The 8,337-nt window shown below is 38.7% G+C and overlaps 1 long non-coding RNA gene across 1 annotated transcript; it reads right to left on the minus strand.

Annotated features, from left to right (window-relative positions):
• Positions 1 to 2,620: 2,620 nt before the first annotated feature.
• LOC131901794 (uncharacterized) lies at positions 2,621 to 7,990 on the minus strand. Its single transcript, XR_009376880.1, has 3 exons — positions 7,951 to 7,990; positions 6,465 to 6,524; positions 2,621 to 2,862 (listed from the first exon to the last, which is right to left on the minus strand). It is a non-coding gene; the product is annotated as an uncharacterized LOC131901794 (long non-coding RNA).
• Between the last annotated feature and the right edge of the window lie 347 nt (positions 7,991 to 8,337).

An 8,337-nucleotide genomic window follows, 5' to 3' on the forward strand; every position in this document is an offset into this window, starting at 1 on the left:
ACAAACAAGGAACTTCCCTTAAGCATTGAGGAGGGTGGAAACTGGCAGGGAATTAGCATAGGGAGGATATCAAGGTCAAGGTCAGCAAGGAAGGCTGCAGAAATTTCGCAGTTGTGCATTGTGTTGTGTGGGTGGATAGGGCAGAATCCACATCTTGTGCCATAATCCATGTGACAGGAATCATTCATAACTAATAAGAAGTCTTTGTGTCATGATTTGAGAGCTAAATGAAAGCCTGCTACAGATCCCCACTCACTCTTTCTCATAGAGGGTTTCTCTTCAGATATTACTATTGCATATATATTTGTATGTCTATATTCATAAATAAATATGAGCTGCTGAGTCCATTTGGTATTTTTTCTATTTATATGATTTTAGTGCAGTCCACTTTGTTTTGGATAACCAACTATATCTCATCCCTGGGAAATACAATTCTGCCTCTCAATAGTCATTAGTTTCCCATAGTTCTTGGTCTAGGGAGATGGTTCATTAGATCTCTTCAAACCTTCTATGTTACTATGTCTATTGGCCATGTTTTCTCTTCCACATGAGATCTTCTTGCAGGGCTCAGGGTCTGTCTACTTTGTCAGCTTTGGCTTTGTGTTCCCAGCTCCTGTATGAATGCAGGTCTGGAGTAGGTCTCCTCTTCCTCAGCCCTGTGTTTGTAGTGGATGGGCTGCCCTGTTGTGTCTTCTGGCCTTGACCTTAGAGCAGCTCTCCAGTTTAGCTGCCGAGCACTCCCCATTCTGCTACTTACCAAAAAACTAATGTCACCACAGGATTCCCATATCCTCTGAGTCAGGCAAAAAATAGTGTCTGGAAGGTTATTTCCAGGGAGGAGGAATGTCTGTGAGCACATTTTTTGGGTGTGTCTGTGAGGGACTTGCCTGGGGGATGCATCTGGAGATTGCAGTGAGGAGAGGACTAGAGGAATTTCTGTTGAGATCGTCTCAGGGATAAGATGTGTTTAGTAGGTGATTTGTGGGCTTGGCCCAGTGAAGTAGGAATGCAGGGCTGTAAAAGTTCACAGGCCATGTGCCCCAACACTGCTCTTCTCTTGCCTATCTCAAATATCTACGGAACTGAAGGAGGTATTCATGGAGTGTCACGTGGCCTGATAATTTGCAGTCCTGGAAACCCCTGAACCTGAATCTAGCTGGACAAGCATCCAACCTAGGCTGATGATGAAACCAAGAGATGTGAAGTTTCCTATTGTGCTGTTGTAGTTGCTAGGAGTAGCTGGGTGCTGGGAACAATGCAAGAACTACTTGCCATGGTCATAGAGGTGAGAACCTGATGCAGGAAAAGTGAGACAGAAATCCATCTACATTTTTAAAGCATCTTCCTGCCACCAGGTTGTCTTCTGATTCTTTAGTCTATAAGCCAATCTCCAGAGCCTTGTTTGAGTCCACATGCCTTCCAAATACTTCTTGGTTGCTCAGCTGCCATACTTAGCTTTCCAGGAGCCTCCATTGTCTCTGAGACTTCTGCTAGAGTCTTGGATGTTCCTGAGACAGCATGGGTGATCCCCATTGGTGAGCTCCTTGGTAAAACTGGAAATGTTATAAGGCAAATAATCTCATTACTGTTGTTTTGTAATCAGTGTGTTAAAGCCTTTGCATATCATAGTAATCTTCAAAGGTATAAAAAAACACATACTGGGGAAAAACCCTATGAATATAATCAGTGTGCAACACTGTACTCTTCAAAAGCATGAAAGAACACATTCAGGAGAGAAACCCTATGAATGTAATCAGTGTGCTAAAGCCTTTGCACAACACAGTACTCTTCAAAAGCATAAAAGAACACATACGGGTGCAAAACCCTATGAATGTAATCAGTGTGATAAGCCTTTGCAAAACACAGTACACTTTAAGTACATGAAAGAACCCAGTCTGAAGAGAAACCCTATGAAAGTAATCAATTTGGTAAAGCCTTTGCAAAACATTGTCAGCTACAAATGCATTTATGAACACATACTGGAGAGAAACCTTATGAACGTAATCAATGTAGTAAAGCCTTTGCATATCACCAAACTCTTCAAATGCATTAAAGAACACATACTGGACAGAAACTCTGTGAATGTAATCAGTGTGGGAAAGCCTTTGTACAACATGCTCATCTTCAAAGTCATAAAAGAACACATACAGGAGAGAAACCATATGAATGTAAGGAATGTGGTAAAGCCTTTGTACAATTCAGTATATGTGGGGCAAATTCATTTAGTTAAATTTGTTTTTGTGGTCTTTATATTTCTTCTGTGGCTTTTGATCATCTTCCTTTGAGTTTTTACTTAGTGATATGTATTTTTATGCTATAATACATAAAATGGGAAACCCATCATCTTACTAGTCTATTGTTTATTTAAATATCAGGCAGTGTAGGATCATACTTTCTGAGTAAGAGTGTCTGTGAAAAAGGTGGTGGGTTGTGTTGTTTGGTTTTGATTTCATGTATTCACAAATTCCCTTGAGATTTTGTTGTTTATGTTAAGCCTGGCATGGATTTCAGGAATGCTTCAAGGATACATTTGAACTCATGATCCTCATGTGTCTAATTCTAGAGTACAACACCAAGAGTAGATAATCTGTGCCCAATGTGTGCTGTTTTGTCAACCCAACAATGTTAATTTTAAAATGCTTAATAGAAAAGAATACAAGAAACATTAAACACTTTATATGTGCATTCAAAGTGGTATTTTCACGTGTCTGGTAGAAATGTAATAAAGTAGGATAATCAGCAGTCAATTGTGTTTCTTATATCATAGCTTGATGATTTCTTTCTGTATATATAATTTGAAGTTCCATGCATCTTCCTTTCCCCATCACTTATCCATTTGGCACTTCACATTGAAGTATTGCCCTGTAAGGGAATTATCCCAAGATGGCAGATAATGTAATGACACTAAGATTTTTCTTTTTATTATTAAGATATTTCTCTTCATTTTACATACCAACCACAGATATTCATGTCCTCCCTTCTCCCACCTCCCAGCCTTCAATCCAACCCACCACCCCAATCTCACCTCCTCCAAGGCAAGGTCTCCCATGGGGAGTCAGCAGAGCCTGGTACATTCAGTTGAGACAGGTCCAAGCCCCTTCTGCCTGCACTAAGGTTGCACAAAGTGTCTCACTGTAGGCACTAGGCTCCAAAATGCCAGCTTATGCACTAAGAACAGGTCCCAATCCCACTGCCTGAGAGCCCCCTAAACAATTCAAGCTAATCAACTGTCTCAACTATCCAGAGGGCCTAGTCCAGTACCATGGGGGCTCCTTAACTATTGGTCCCCAGTTTATGTTTTCCACAAGTTTGTCTAGTTTTCTCTGTACTTTTTCCCAGCATGGTCTCAATGTCCCTTGCTCATAGAATTTCTCTTCTCTCTCATCAATTGGACATGTGGAGCTTTTCCTGGCACCTGGCAGTCCATCTGTGCATCTGCTTCCATGAGTCACTTGATGAAGTTTCTATGATGATTGTTAGCGTATTTAACCATCCAAACACTGAGTAGGCCAGCTCAGGCACCCTCTTGACTATTGCCAGTACTCTAAGGTGAGGTCATCCTTGTGGGTTCCTGAGAACTTTCCTTGCACCCTGTTTCTCCTTATTCCCATGATGTCTTCATGTATCATAGTATCTCTCTTTCCTTGCTCTCCCACTCTGTCTCTGTTTCAGCTTGACCATCCCATTCCCCTGTATTCTCATTCACCACTCCTTGCCCTCCATTACCCCCCTCACTACCAGTTTGCTCATGTAGATCTCATCTATTTCTTCTTTGGTGGACTATCTATGTGTCTCTCTTAGGGTACTCCTGTGTAGCTAGCTTCTCTGGCGTTATGAGTTGTGGTCTGGTTATCCTTTGCTTTACATCATATATGGAGACATGAGATCCTTCCTCTTTACCAAACTAAGTCTAGGAATCCCTTTTGTTGCTGACAAATCTTCTTTATTCATGAGGGCAAGCTGTAAGGTGTAAAAGGGAGCTTGTTATGTATTTCAAATCTCTGAGTATCTGATTTCTACATTTTGAGCCAAGAGTCTCACCTGTTCTCTCAAAAGAATAAATAATTACCCTGAGAAGGGTAGATTCGTCTCTTTTCTGATCACTGGACTATAACCTGCTATAACTTCAGCTACTCTTGAACCATGTGGTTTTATGTGGCTTTCACCAAAACCCAATTTTGTTCGTATTTTAAACTTGGATAATGCTAACAGTAGATATGGCATCCTATACCTACTACATGCAAAAATCACTCTGTGATGTCTTCAGAATCTTTTGAAGACTGACTTCTTCTCTAGAGTATATAGAATGTTTTCTTCTTTGCCAATTCATGAGTTCTCTGAATTCAAACCCTATCTTAGATTATAAGGAGGCCTTATTATGCTCCCCATTATTGTACCTGCGATCATACAGTATCTTAAATAGACAATATCAATATGTATGGAAGAGCGTAGAAGAAAGATTTTTAAACTTTGACCTTGAACAATCTGCATGAGATTTTTAACATGTTAGTGTGTAATGTCATCCAAGTTAAAAATGAGTCAATGATTTCAAGGTGAATGTTTGCTAGTAAGTCACAAAGGCAAAGGAAACTGGAAAAAAGGAAGCTTTTCTTATTTCACAGGTTTGAAATAACATTCCATTACAGCATGGAAGTCTCCTGATAGTGTTCACACAGAGAAAAAACACTGCATTCTGCTCATTGATACTACAAATCCACTACCCAAAGAGATGCCTGCTAGCAAAGCAAGGTACAATTTTTTACCATCTCCTATTAATTATGTATATGTGGTTCACTTGTAGTAATTTTTTCTGACATGAGCTTGGTCTGTGAACTAAATCATCAGCTCTTGTAAAGAAGGACATTACATAGAAGAAAAATGAAAGAAAGGAAGGAAGAATGAAAGAATAAATGATGGAAGGAAGAACACAAGTAAAGAAGAAAGAAAATATGTAAAGAAAAATAAAATGTATATGAGTATAGTGCATAATAATAAAAGATAAAGGATGAAAGGTGGATGAGGGAAAGTAGGTAGGAAAGAAGAATCAAGGAAGGAGAAAGGAAAGGAAGCTAGAACAGATAACTGAGAAGATAATATTTATGATATGAGAAATTTTTGTGCTTATAAATGACTTAGAGTTTGTAAAAAAATTACTGATAAAAGAATCCTTTAATGTGTAAACAAAGGAATATATGTGGTATTGTTCACACGTAGGAAGAGTATTTTAATATAGTATAATGCAATCTAAAAAAAGAACAATATCAGTTAACATATTGTCCTATTCCATTGGGAAGAAAATTTCTCCCATGCCCAACATCCCTGAGTTTCTGCTAGATTATTATGTAGGACTGTGGCCTCCTGGTTTTTTTCTCATGCAAATTGACATAGCAATTGCCAATTTGTTGGATTATTTAGCTCCTGTTTGGGTATTCATATTGTTAAATTTTTATTAAATGCATAGAACAATAAACATAAATGGGATGTTTGTGAGTCCACAAATCAAGAGGAAATAACATAATCATATTATAATCTCAATAGTAAATAAAAACAAACACTAGGAGGAATACCAGTATTCCTTCAACTTTATGGGAAGAGAGAACAACAACCTCGGTATGTTGGGTTCTCTGGAAATGTGGAATGGTGTAGCAATAATGCACATGCTACCACCACCCATTCACCATGTCTGAGTGAGGGGCTGTGGATCAAAAAACAGACACAAAGACAGCAGGTCATTCACCTGAGGAGAATGCCAAATGCCCTTTATTGAAAGAGGGAGGAAACATTAAATACAGGCTTACAGCACAATGGGAGAACCCCAGAGGCAGAAGTTTCCTACTGATGTTTACAATCTTGCATCTAAGCTGTTAATGCCCAATATGCAGGATACACATCAAGGAACTTCCCTTAAGCATTCAGGAGGGTAGAACCCAGCAGGGAATTAGCATAGGGAGGACATCTGGTCAAGGTCTGCAAGCAGGCAATGGCTTTACACAATATGGGAGGACACCAGGGCCCTACAGAGTGGTTTAGTTTAAAGACCCAAATAACAGCTAGGGACACTGAGTGTGGCTCTGTAGAATTTGTATCTACATTTTCAATCAAGTGTGAAGAAAGAAAGCCCAGGCAACTTTCCTTCTTAACTAAGCACCATGTGTACACTCCTGGGGTGAGCACTCCTGGGGTGATAATTTTTGTTTCCCTGCTAAATACAACAACTTTTGTAAATGTAAGACTGTTTTTCTCTTTCTGTTTGGTCAAGAATTCAAGAGCCCTGCATGCTTTGGGAATGTACACTGTCCACCAGGTCCACAGATCTTAAATCAACTTGGATGTCTTGGAGAATGCAGACTCCATTACTTGCAATCTCTCACATGAAACCAAAGGGGGAAAAAAAACTGAGTGTATTACTAAAACAAATCGGTTTCAGAATAGAATTTCCATAGAATTAACATAGGTTTACTCACTTGATTCCAAGACCAGAGTCACTCTTCTAGTGTCATTGGCACCTCCACAATTTACAGTAACTATAAATATTGAAAAATTAATGTAACCCCATTATTAGCAGTAAGAGGGTCCAGAAACATCAGAATAAATATTATCAGCATTGGTCTAGAGCCAGAGACTGAGACTTCTCAATAAGTAACAATAACATCCTAGCTTGCACAGTGTGGCAGGAACCTCACCTATCTTCAGACCCCAAGTTCAAAAGTGACACACAATGCCTTCAATTTTCATAGGTGGTACTGTCCCCATTCATCTAGGGTTTTAGAGTGTATCAGATAGGTTAAGTTAGGCATCTGTCTCAGAGAAAAGCAACTCCTACTTCTACGTCAATCTAGTATAAGAAATGGCTTAAAACCTGAAAGAAAGAAGGTAAAAATAGAATAACTGTTACCCTGGAAAATAACTCTGAGGCTTTTATTTCTTATTCCATAGTTTACTTCTTAGTTAATGGGACATCTACCCAGAAAAGGCTCTGAACATCTATTGCTCAGGCAGTATTCAGTGGGATTAGTAATAGTGCCAGGGGCAAGGTTAATGTCCAAGGCTTTGGCCATGGACTGATTGAAATCACCTCCCACTTTGTGCACAATAAAGGTTTTATGGTCCACTTATTTTGGATAATAATGTGTCCTAAGAAAACACTGCATTTCAGCTGCTCCCTGCTTGTTGGTCTCATGACATGGGCAGAGAGAATCCCACTTGGGTTGTCAGGCAATAATATTGATCTCACAGTCTGTCACAATAGCCACATGGCAAATCAATCCCACCCAATCATGGCCTCACTTTATGTCCTCATTTTTCTACTCCTGAAAACACAAATCTCTCTGTGAGTTATAAGTATTTTTCCTTCTTCCTTTAATATGGCTGTAGTAAACCAAGCATTATTGAAGGCATCATTTTTTATCCCAGTAGATTGTTGAACATTAAGACATGGTCCATATAATCTACTTCTCATATCAGGAAAATGGAAACAACCCCATTCTTGTGTCCATTATTTACTCAGGCCCTTGTTACTTTACCTCTTTTTAATGTTATTTTTTTCTGCCTGAGGCTGTATGTCTATTATGAATATATTAAGTTTTTAAAAATCACTGATAATTTCAATAATTTGTCATATGAGGTTACTGGTGATTAAAAGAGAAACCTTTAGGGTAAGTTTTACTATTACATCAGTCATTCAAATACAATCAATAGTTTGGGTAACTTATAATGTCATTGTGCCACAAATAAATTATGCAGTACTATCAAAAGGCTTTACAGAATATGGACACAACTACAATTTTACAAGCTTGGATAAGGTAGCTAAAATTATCTAACACCCTTCTGTTTTGCCTATCATAGCCTACAATGATGTCATTTTCTCCTTGGGTGAAATTGAGTAGTGTTATCTTTAAAACTCTATTTATTAAAAAATTGTTGTATTGAATAATATAAAATAAAACTTACATTCAGAATATATTCATCTTTGGTGCATTTAAGGTAGCTACCTTAAATGTAATTGTTAAACAGGTTAATGTTACAGGAGAAAATGGTGCCGGACCTAACCTTGACTCAGCTGCTTGTTCTTACCTGCTCTTTCTGTGTCTGGGGGTCTCTGACATTTTCCTCTTGGCCAATGGTAGAGAAAACAGAATTCCAGAAAGAATCATACTATTTCTGAAAACTCCAACAACAAAAGAAATCCAAGAACCTATAGTAAGAAAACAGATTCCCCATCTACCCTTCTCTGACCATGGAAATGGGAAAACATCAACAAGAAGAGGACAAATCCAATCTGACCTGCAGATGTCATGGGAACTGAGATTGCTAAGAGCTTTCCTTACACTGGATGTG

The sequence above is a fragment of the Peromyscus eremicus genome, unplaced genomic scaffold (genome assembly GCF_949786415.1).
Source record: "Peromyscus eremicus unplaced genomic scaffold, PerEre_H2_v1 PerEre#2#unplaced_390, whole genome shotgun sequence".
NCBI classification, from domain to species: Eukaryota; Metazoa; Chordata; class Mammalia; order Rodentia; family Cricetidae; genus Peromyscus; species Peromyscus eremicus.